Below are 9152 nucleotides of genomic sequence, written 5' to 3'. Positions count from 1 at the left end.
GTGATTCTGCGTTGGATTTCAATGCTGACATTATTATCGGTGTTAATGCTGGTTCCCAAGTAAACGAAATTCTCTACTTTCTCGAAATTTTAACTGTCAACAGTGACGTGGGTGCCAAGGCGCGAATGTGCTGACTGCTTGTTTGATGACAGGAGATATTTCGTCTTGTCCTCCTTTACCACCAGACCCATTCGCTTTGCTTACCTATCCAACTTGGAAAGGGCAGAACAGACTTCGCGGTTTTTGTTACCGATGATGTCGATGTCATCGGCATAATACATACCTATTTGAATAAAATGATAGCCGTTTTCGTTGTTCGGACTAAACTCAAAAACCACTGAATATAGTTCCGTCAGATTATCGGAGATTATCTTACATACGTACATATATGGTCCTATTACATGCTTCTAGAAAACTCGCTAGGTGGTGCTGGAGTAGAGCTATTTATAAAAATCGTATTTATTAACCGATTTCGTTCAAATTTTAAATGTGAGCTATGTACCTGCATGACGGAAAATTCTTTTGATACAAATTATTTTGGACCAATCAAGTTAGCTCAACAAATAGGGGCAAGCTTACAATAATTCGCATTGAGCTGAAATTTACTAAGAATGTTGGGTAGATATGCTATTGTAAATGAAATTTTAAAAAGCTCCTTAGACTCCACACCAGCAAAAAAAAAATGTAATCGAGGTCAAAGGTCAAATAAATTGTTTTTTTGTTGTTTTTTTTTTTTGCAAACGCGCCAAGTACACTCATACAATACACAACTGTATGCATTTAAATCACTCACCTTTATACGAAGTTTAATTGTGCGATTTCCGAGATTATCTACAACTTTTATGTTCAGATTATAGAACACTTTTGCTTCTCTTTCCTGATTTAGTGTTAAAATTTTTATTTTTTAATTTCAATATCTGTTTTGACTTAATTCAGTTGGAATATATTTACATACATTTGATAAGTAAAAACACTCAATTATGAAGTATGAAAACAGCGTTAATTTACGCACGACCTTATTTCACAATTATGTATGCACTTACAGGTATGCACTGTATTTTTGTATATACATACGCGATACATAAGTACATGAAAATGTATTTTCTATACAAATATGTATTGCCGATATATGTATAAAAATATGAACACTTAGCTTTGATCAGCAGAGATGTGAATGCGTAAGTATGTATGTATATGAATTATTTATATACATATTTTTCGTTGGTACATATGTTTTTCACACTATTTACACTTTTGTTATTGTAACACATTTATGTACGTTTTTGCGCTAACTCTTTGCGCTATACAGTTGCTCAGCTTCCTTTGGCTGTTACTTATTCCTTTTTTTGTTTAGCCCACCAATTACAGCAGCCTTTTAAATTCGTTGCCTTCACTGCCTATTTTCACTTTTTTCTTTCGCCGTTTTCTTTCTGCAAATGGATTTGCAAAAATTCACTTTCAGAATGTATCTATTTATACTTAACGCTTTTGCATTACAAAAGAGCTAATTAATAACTTTTATTTGTTTTGTTTGCTATATTGCATTTCACACATTTGTTGTTGTTGTTGTCGCTTTTCAGCTTTTCGCACACTAACCACAAAACGCTAAACTCCGCAACACTTCGTTTGCTCCTTCCACTTGAGCCGCGCCGATACAACTAGAAACTTCCGTGTTCTTATTTCGTGCAATTTTCGCGTGTACTTCCGGCCCGCGAAGTTGTGCTTCCGCTCGTGAACACACACACACTCACTTGGCTGCTGCTCGTACGTTGGGTTCGGTTGCTCACTTCGTTTTCACAGTCGCTGCTGCGGCTGTTGCTGCGGCTTACGTTGCTGTCGACTCCTACTATTTTGTGGCAAGATTCTGCTTGGTCTTCCACTCCTGGCGCTTTCTTTTTGGGACATCGAATTGAATGAGTTCTTTAAATGCGTGACGACGACGTGTATGCTGCTTCGCAGTCACCCGAAACATACGAATGTGTGGCTGTGTGTGCGTCGCAGAATCTGTGCCGATGTGTGTGTGTGTGTGTGTGTGTGCTTCTAATTTTGTGCTACTCTACAACAAAATGCTATTTTTAGCAATCAGGACAAGGCGTTCGCCTTCAACGACTGTTGTTGTTGTTTTGACCTCTTTGCTATGCTGCCCGTTTATCATATATACATACATATACATACATATGTACGAGTACGAACCCTCTAATTTTGTTATTGCTCTTTTTTATGGTTCATTTTTGCAATATTTGTTTTTTTTTTATTAGTATTTCGCCTCGTCTTACAACTCAAATGCACTGTCGTTGTTTTATGTTGTTGCTGCGTTTTACGACTATTACTCGCTGTTTTGTTTTGATTCACCGTCCACAATCGGATGGTGCACTTTGCCCAGTCTCTCTCTGAGTTGCATTTGTTTAACGCGCAAACCGATTTATTGTTGCGGAATGTCCGAGAGTGCCAGGGCATGCGTATGGGCGAAGAGCGCTTTATTTATAATTGTATAATTTTTGTTTTTTTTTGTTTTTTTAATTAAACACGCTGCCTCTTGAAACCTTTGCTCTTGAGCACCAACTCTCTTCGAATGAAGTGGTGGACGTTCAATTCAATTCAAGCAACAGAAGCCAACACCACAACGCAAACGTGCCGCTCTTCTGTTCTGCCGCCTCTTTGGCCCACGTTCAGTCACAACATTGGGTCGCACACCTCCTTTAGGCCTTCGCTGGCATCGTGGCTGCTGAGTTTGGGTTTTTGTTTTCTTCCTGCCTGCTACCTCCACCGCCGCCTCTTTATGAACTTGAGGAATGTTTAACCCTCTAGTAGGCTGAGCCGCCTCCAGACGGTCGTTAACTAAACACATATTTAGTGCACCTATAATAATTTTTTTCTATATTCGAAAAGCACGATCTTTAGAAAAAAAGCATACCTTTACGACGATGTAAATTTTAATCCGTTATGTTAATCCGTTTTATTTTATCGGCAGTTGAATCACAGATTGTGAAAGACTCGGTTAAAATTAATTATTTCTTGCTATTAAGTAATTTCGTAATTAAATAAATTTTTTCTTTTGAAAAATTTTTTGATACAAAAAAATGCAGTGGGTTTCGTAGTTAAAAGACGATTCTGATATAAGGTTTATAATTATGTCACCATTCGAAATGGAGAAAATTGCTTTCGAACACAGACCGTCTTAGGCGCGAATATAAAAACTCCGGTTTGCATTTTTGACAGTCTGCAGACGGGATTGCCGGTTCGAGGTCAACATTGTGTAAGAGAAAGCTGAAAATACGTCAAAGTATATCGGCGAGCCCCTCTCCAGGCGGTCTTGGTTTTTCTCCCTGTAGAAGAAAGTCACTGTCACATATACGAAATGGACATCATTTTTGGATTTCTCGTGCTAAAATCACCCATTCCTGAATTTTTCAACTCATACAAAAATTCCTACTATAGGGTTAAGCAGGAATCGCATCAGCTATCACTAGCTTTAATTAGAATCCGTATGATGGCCATCTGAAATTTGGAGTTGTGGCAGAGAACTTGTAAGAACGTGGCTGCTTTCGAAAAGCCTGGAGGTGGACGCCTATAGGATGCCAAGTTTTAAACTTCTCACAGATATCCGGCTTTTTAAGGGCTTTGCAGAATGTATGTCAAAATGTCGGTTTCGAACATTAGTGCACGCGCAGTTATTGTGGCTGTGATGTAATCGAAAGCACTTTCAGTATTCAGCTTTTACGTAATCTACACACCAACAAAGCATTTAACTAAACATTTGTTTATTAAATTTCACTCTTTTTTGGAGCATAATACAGCGACTAAAGTATACCTTAAATGTTTGAAATTGCAATGGAATTAGTGTCTAAATTCTTAAAATATGTACATATAGCACACATTTACATTAGGGTGGTCCAAAAATGAATGTGGAAGAATTCCTCTGAAGATGCTAAACATAATAGTGAAAGGCCAGGCAGAAGCAAAATAGATTATTTTTATTTACACATAAAATATTGAAATTAAATTAAATACGAAATCAAAAGTGAAATATACCCCGAATTTTAAATAACCCGGTTTTTATCATTAAGTATTTAGAGGAAACTCTGTTTCTCTTCAATAATAATACCCAATGGTTTATTTTGACCATTTATTCAATACCAGCGATTTATTGCATTTTTTGGGATTTCTACGGAACCTATAAAAATTTGTTAATATTAAAAAATAGTCATTCACCAATATTTTTCGAAATGTCGAAATAGGAGAAGTGGAAGCTCTTGGGAAACTTGCAAAGTACTTAGTTTGATGGTATTAAAAATTTATGAGCGATTCTCACGATTTGTTACATTTTTCCACAAAAACGTGGTTTTGAGTCGAAAATGGTGTTACGCCTATTTTAGAAAATGCATTATCTTCAGTTTTGTATAAAGAACAAGATTCCACCGCGAAACTGTATTTAAATTGAAACTTGAAAAATACCTACTAAAAAAGTAAAAATAAAACTGTGCTATGTACTCCGTAGTTGCGTATGTAACGCATACGCCCCGCAGCACCATCGAAGTCATCTAACACGTTTAATCGCACGCCTAATTAAAAGTAATATGTATTATAAGAGGTAATTGCGTGGGAGATTTTTACACAGTATTTCTAATGACCTTCGATATGTAAGCATTTTAATATTGAGCCAAAATGAAATGTTTTCATCTAGTCACTTACCGATAATTATTGTGTATAGCTATTCTAATAGTTTGGCAAGATCATTATCATATTGAAGCTCTGATTTCAAGCTAAAATAATTTTAAATTTTCAAAAATTACAAAACAGTTGCGACAGATATTCTCCATGCTGCATTTTTTTTTAGTTTCGTGGTAAACTCTTGAACCTTGTACTGATATGTTGTATTTGATGCCAACTGTCATTGCCTCTAATATGAAGTCTATTGAAACTTCCCAAAATTAGTAAAAAAAAACAATTATAATTTTTCCAGTGACAATGAAAAAATTAGTAATTTCGGCACATTTTCGCTGGAATACAACGCTTTAAGGCTAAAATTGTTCAAATACTTATTTATATTTTGTATTGTTTCTAACGTTGATTAATACTGCAAGAGGAATGCTTCAGAGTTCGTTTTCTGCCGAGAAAAGGAAAGGACACTAAAAAAAAACAATTCGTGAAATTTGTTCATAACGCTCGTTCTCTCATACGAAATCGACCCAGCCTAATAATGATGTCCTAATAAATAACATAATTTAGCACAAACCCATGACATCCACCACTAACTGTATGACAATGTATTTATCAGTTCGTTTCGTCTGGCAGCACTGGCGAAGATTATAAGCGGCATCCGTTCCAATTCCACTAGAATTTTCACATGTGTACATGAAGCACACCACAGACGCACACCTCCGTTTATTAAATTTCACAACCATAACTGTAAAGTACTTGCCAATACAATAGTGGCAAACGATAGAAGGCCGCTATAAGAATAATGAAAATAACAAAAAATTTTATATCGGAAAAATATTCATAAATGAGGAAAAAATTTAAAATTTTGTAGACCAGTCAATGTGGCACTTGGGGTCGAAAAAATTCCCTAACGTATAAAACTTATACCCTCTTGCTCGGAAAATTGTATCGATTTTAATAACCAAAGTGCCGATTTATAATTTACAGAAATATTTTTAATTACCTATAAACGTTTAGCGATTAGCGCAACAAGGCTTATATCAGTCTATTATCGTATTAAAATGAAAGACATATCGTTTTTTAGAACTAGAAGTTTTCTAAATAAATGCTGGCAAGAGTATTACGCTGCGATTAATCACTTTCACTTTTTCTGTTCATATTTCAGACAACAAAAAGAAGGAATCATTGAATTTAACAATCGATAACGCGAAAGTTATTAGTCGCAGCGTACTTAAAATTGCTAGTATGTGAAGAATTATTTCCTCGACAAAACCATATTTCTACGAACTCAATACGGAGGACAGTTGAACTCAGCGGGCTAATATTGTTGAGGTAACTTTTATTTTGTGTATAAGATTTTTTTGATGCCACGAACCTCATCAACCTATAATTTAAAACTAACTTAGTTATTGATTGACGAAGGGTAGAAGATTTGGATACGGATTTTTACTTTTGTTGTCGGAGGTTTTTACACAGTATTCCTTATGCACATATATATGACTTTCTTTATGTATATAACAATTTTAGAATGAATTTCGAGTTTGCCAATAAAAATTGTACAAAAGGAATTTTTGTTTCTCAAGTCATAGCCATCTTTTATTCGATGTAATTTAATCTCTAAAAACGTGAGAGTGTTTGTATTTTCTGTCGCCCTTATTCATTCGGGGAAGAATATCTGTAATTTGACAATTGATGTCAGGATACTTCACATAACTCAATGTGGCTATCGGATACTCTGACTTATACTTTCTCTACCTTCTTCCGACGGCTAATAAGAACAGCCTCCATCTTGTAGGCTGCTGGAGTAAATGAGTTTGTGGCTTTTTCCGCGATGGCTATTACTTCAGCAAGTGTCTTTGCTCTTACAAAGACGCACACATCGTCCGCGAAGCCCTCTTTAGGTGTTGCCAGCCGCAGGATGCCGTCATACTTTTGCATTCCTTACTACTTACCTTAGTAAGAGATGTAAATGGATTAGACAATGATTAGAGACAAGAGCCACTTAACAGTAGTAAAAAATTTTGTTTTTTGAAATTTGAATTGCGTCGTTATTGCACAGGACCATCGATATGTACATCGTCCGAAACGTTGTTAGGTGTGCTTAGGAATAAGGGACCCGAACTAAAGAAAAAGAAAATAGGAGAATGGAAGGGAAATTAATAGCGAAAGGTTTTCGAGTTAGGTTATCTTCTTCAATTCAAGAGCTTTCTTTTTATTATGGACTGGGTGTTCAAAAATTATTTAATTAAGGCTTATATTTCAACTTTTTTCTGATTTCAGAAAGTCTGCTACCGCCAATCAGGCTGAATGAATATATAGTGCAAAGACAGCTTTAATTAAAAATTTTGTGGGCCAGTTAAAAATTACCGTTAGGGGCCAGTTTTTCAGTAGATTACGTAAACCGAGTTTAAATTGAACAGCCGACTGCCATTTGATTGGCTAATCTTAGTTTAAACCAGCCAGCTCGAGCGTTCGAACTAAGTTTACACCACAGCCTTGCACTGAAAAATTGGCCCTAAGTGTCTGAATATTCGCAAATGATAAAAAATGTGTTAAATAAGTAGTAATTTTGTCAACTTGATACAAATGCCTTTTTCGCTTATTTTAGAAATACAAAACTTATTCTCTAAATATGACCTTTTATTTTCCATTTCATAATCGCCAAACCAAAACTGTGTGTAAATATTAACATTTTGGCGCCTTTAATTTGCCAGCCATCATTTACTTCTATGTAAATTATGACGCATGTCGAGCGCTAATGCAATATTTTTAGTCAAATTGCAACTCAAAATTATTTAATACCCAATTTTCGAGTAACAAATTGAATAAATTTAGTCGAGTGAGTCCTTTCACTGCAAATACTAAAAATAAATGAACTACTCGCATACACAAACACACATCCATGCAAACGCACAGGCACATGCTTGCATGTATTAATTTTTAAGTGCTTTGAATGCGCCTATTTTTAGGCGTTGACACATATGTATGTGAGCTACGCATATCGTCCTTCAATGACACACGCACGCACGCACGCATATATAAACGTAGTATATATCGCACATCACATACTTACACAATTACGTTGGCCAATTGAAGCGTTTATTGCAAATTGCTCAATTGCAATTTTACAAAATTCATTGCCAATAATTTGCGCAAATGAAGTACAGAGCACTAAACGGGGTGGGAGATGAGACGTTGAGGTGCCTTTAACCCTTTAGGAACCACGGGAAAGATATTTCCCAAAAAGTTATTTCAATATGGATATTTTGTAAGTTTTCAGTAATATTACTCTATATTAGAATTCAACCTATTTGTATGAAGAAGTTTTAGAAAAATACTATTTTAATAAAAATCTTTGAAAACAAGATTTTATATTGGAAATATTGTTTTAAGAAAAAATAACTTTAACATAGAAACATAAACAATTTAGGAAAAAAAACAGTTTGCAGTAAATAAATTGTTTACTGAAATTAAGAAACATTTATCAAACATTAGAAACAAATTTTTTTTGCTATGACAAAAAAGTAATTTTTGTCCTAATTAATGATTTCGAAAAAAATTTTAATAATATTATATGAAAGCTTATGTATGAAAAAAATTATTCGTGGGAAATAAATGATTTCTTTGGAGAAAAAACAATATTTGGAAAAAATCTTTGGGAAAAATCACTTAAAAAAATAAAAAAAGTGCTTTGGAAAAATGTATTTTGTAGGAAAAAATTATGAGATTACATAAACATAATGAAATTTTTGGAAAATATAATTTTTTACATGAAAATTTTTTTAATTCGAAATGTTTTTTTACCCTTGATGAGGAAAAACTAAAAAAAAAAAAAAATAAAACTTAAAAGCTTCGGAAAAACCTATTTTAGAGGAAAAAATTATCTGATTAACGAAATTTTTTGAAATGAAAAGTTAGGAAAAAGTAGTATTTAGTTAAAATTAATGAAAAAATTTAGGAAACATCTCTTTCTATATTGAATATTAATTATTTTTTTCATGCGAAATGTTTTTATTTAGTCCTCGCGGAATAACATTTCACAACTGAAACCATGAGGTTTTTGATTGTAGGCTTATGGTCCTGAGAGGGTTAAAATGAACGCGGTGCGGCGTCGTATTCAAATTCAAAGTCCCTCGCAGCTGGATATTATTTAAATTTGATTGCGCGCCGCTGCTTATTACACCATGAAATGCGTGCCAAGTGCGTTCGCGCCCTCCCTCTCTACAATGATTTTCCGATGGGTTTTTCCCCAACTGAAAATGTGTGCAATTAAAAATACAATTTTTTTAACATCCTTATTTAAATGCGTACCACGCGACTGCCAAAATATTAACTGGCGGCTGAGCAGTTGAGTCCGGCAGCGGCTTGCCACGGCGTCATCTCCCCTTCACCGGCTAAACGCTCGTGCCTCTAAATGACGCAATCAGCGCGCGGACGAGCGTGCAAATATTAAAATATCTACAAGCGTATCTGTGTGGGGTTAGACGATT

The sequence above is a fragment of the Rhagoletis zephyria genome, unplaced genomic scaffold (assembly GCF_001687245.7).
Source record: "Rhagoletis zephyria isolate East Lansing unplaced genomic scaffold, Rhagoletis_zephyria_1.1 Rzeph_scaffold_00854, whole genome shotgun sequence".
NCBI classification, from domain to species: Eukaryota; Metazoa; Arthropoda; class Insecta; order Diptera; family Tephritidae; genus Rhagoletis; species Rhagoletis zephyria.
Note: the sequence above shows the minus strand (reverse complement) of the source record.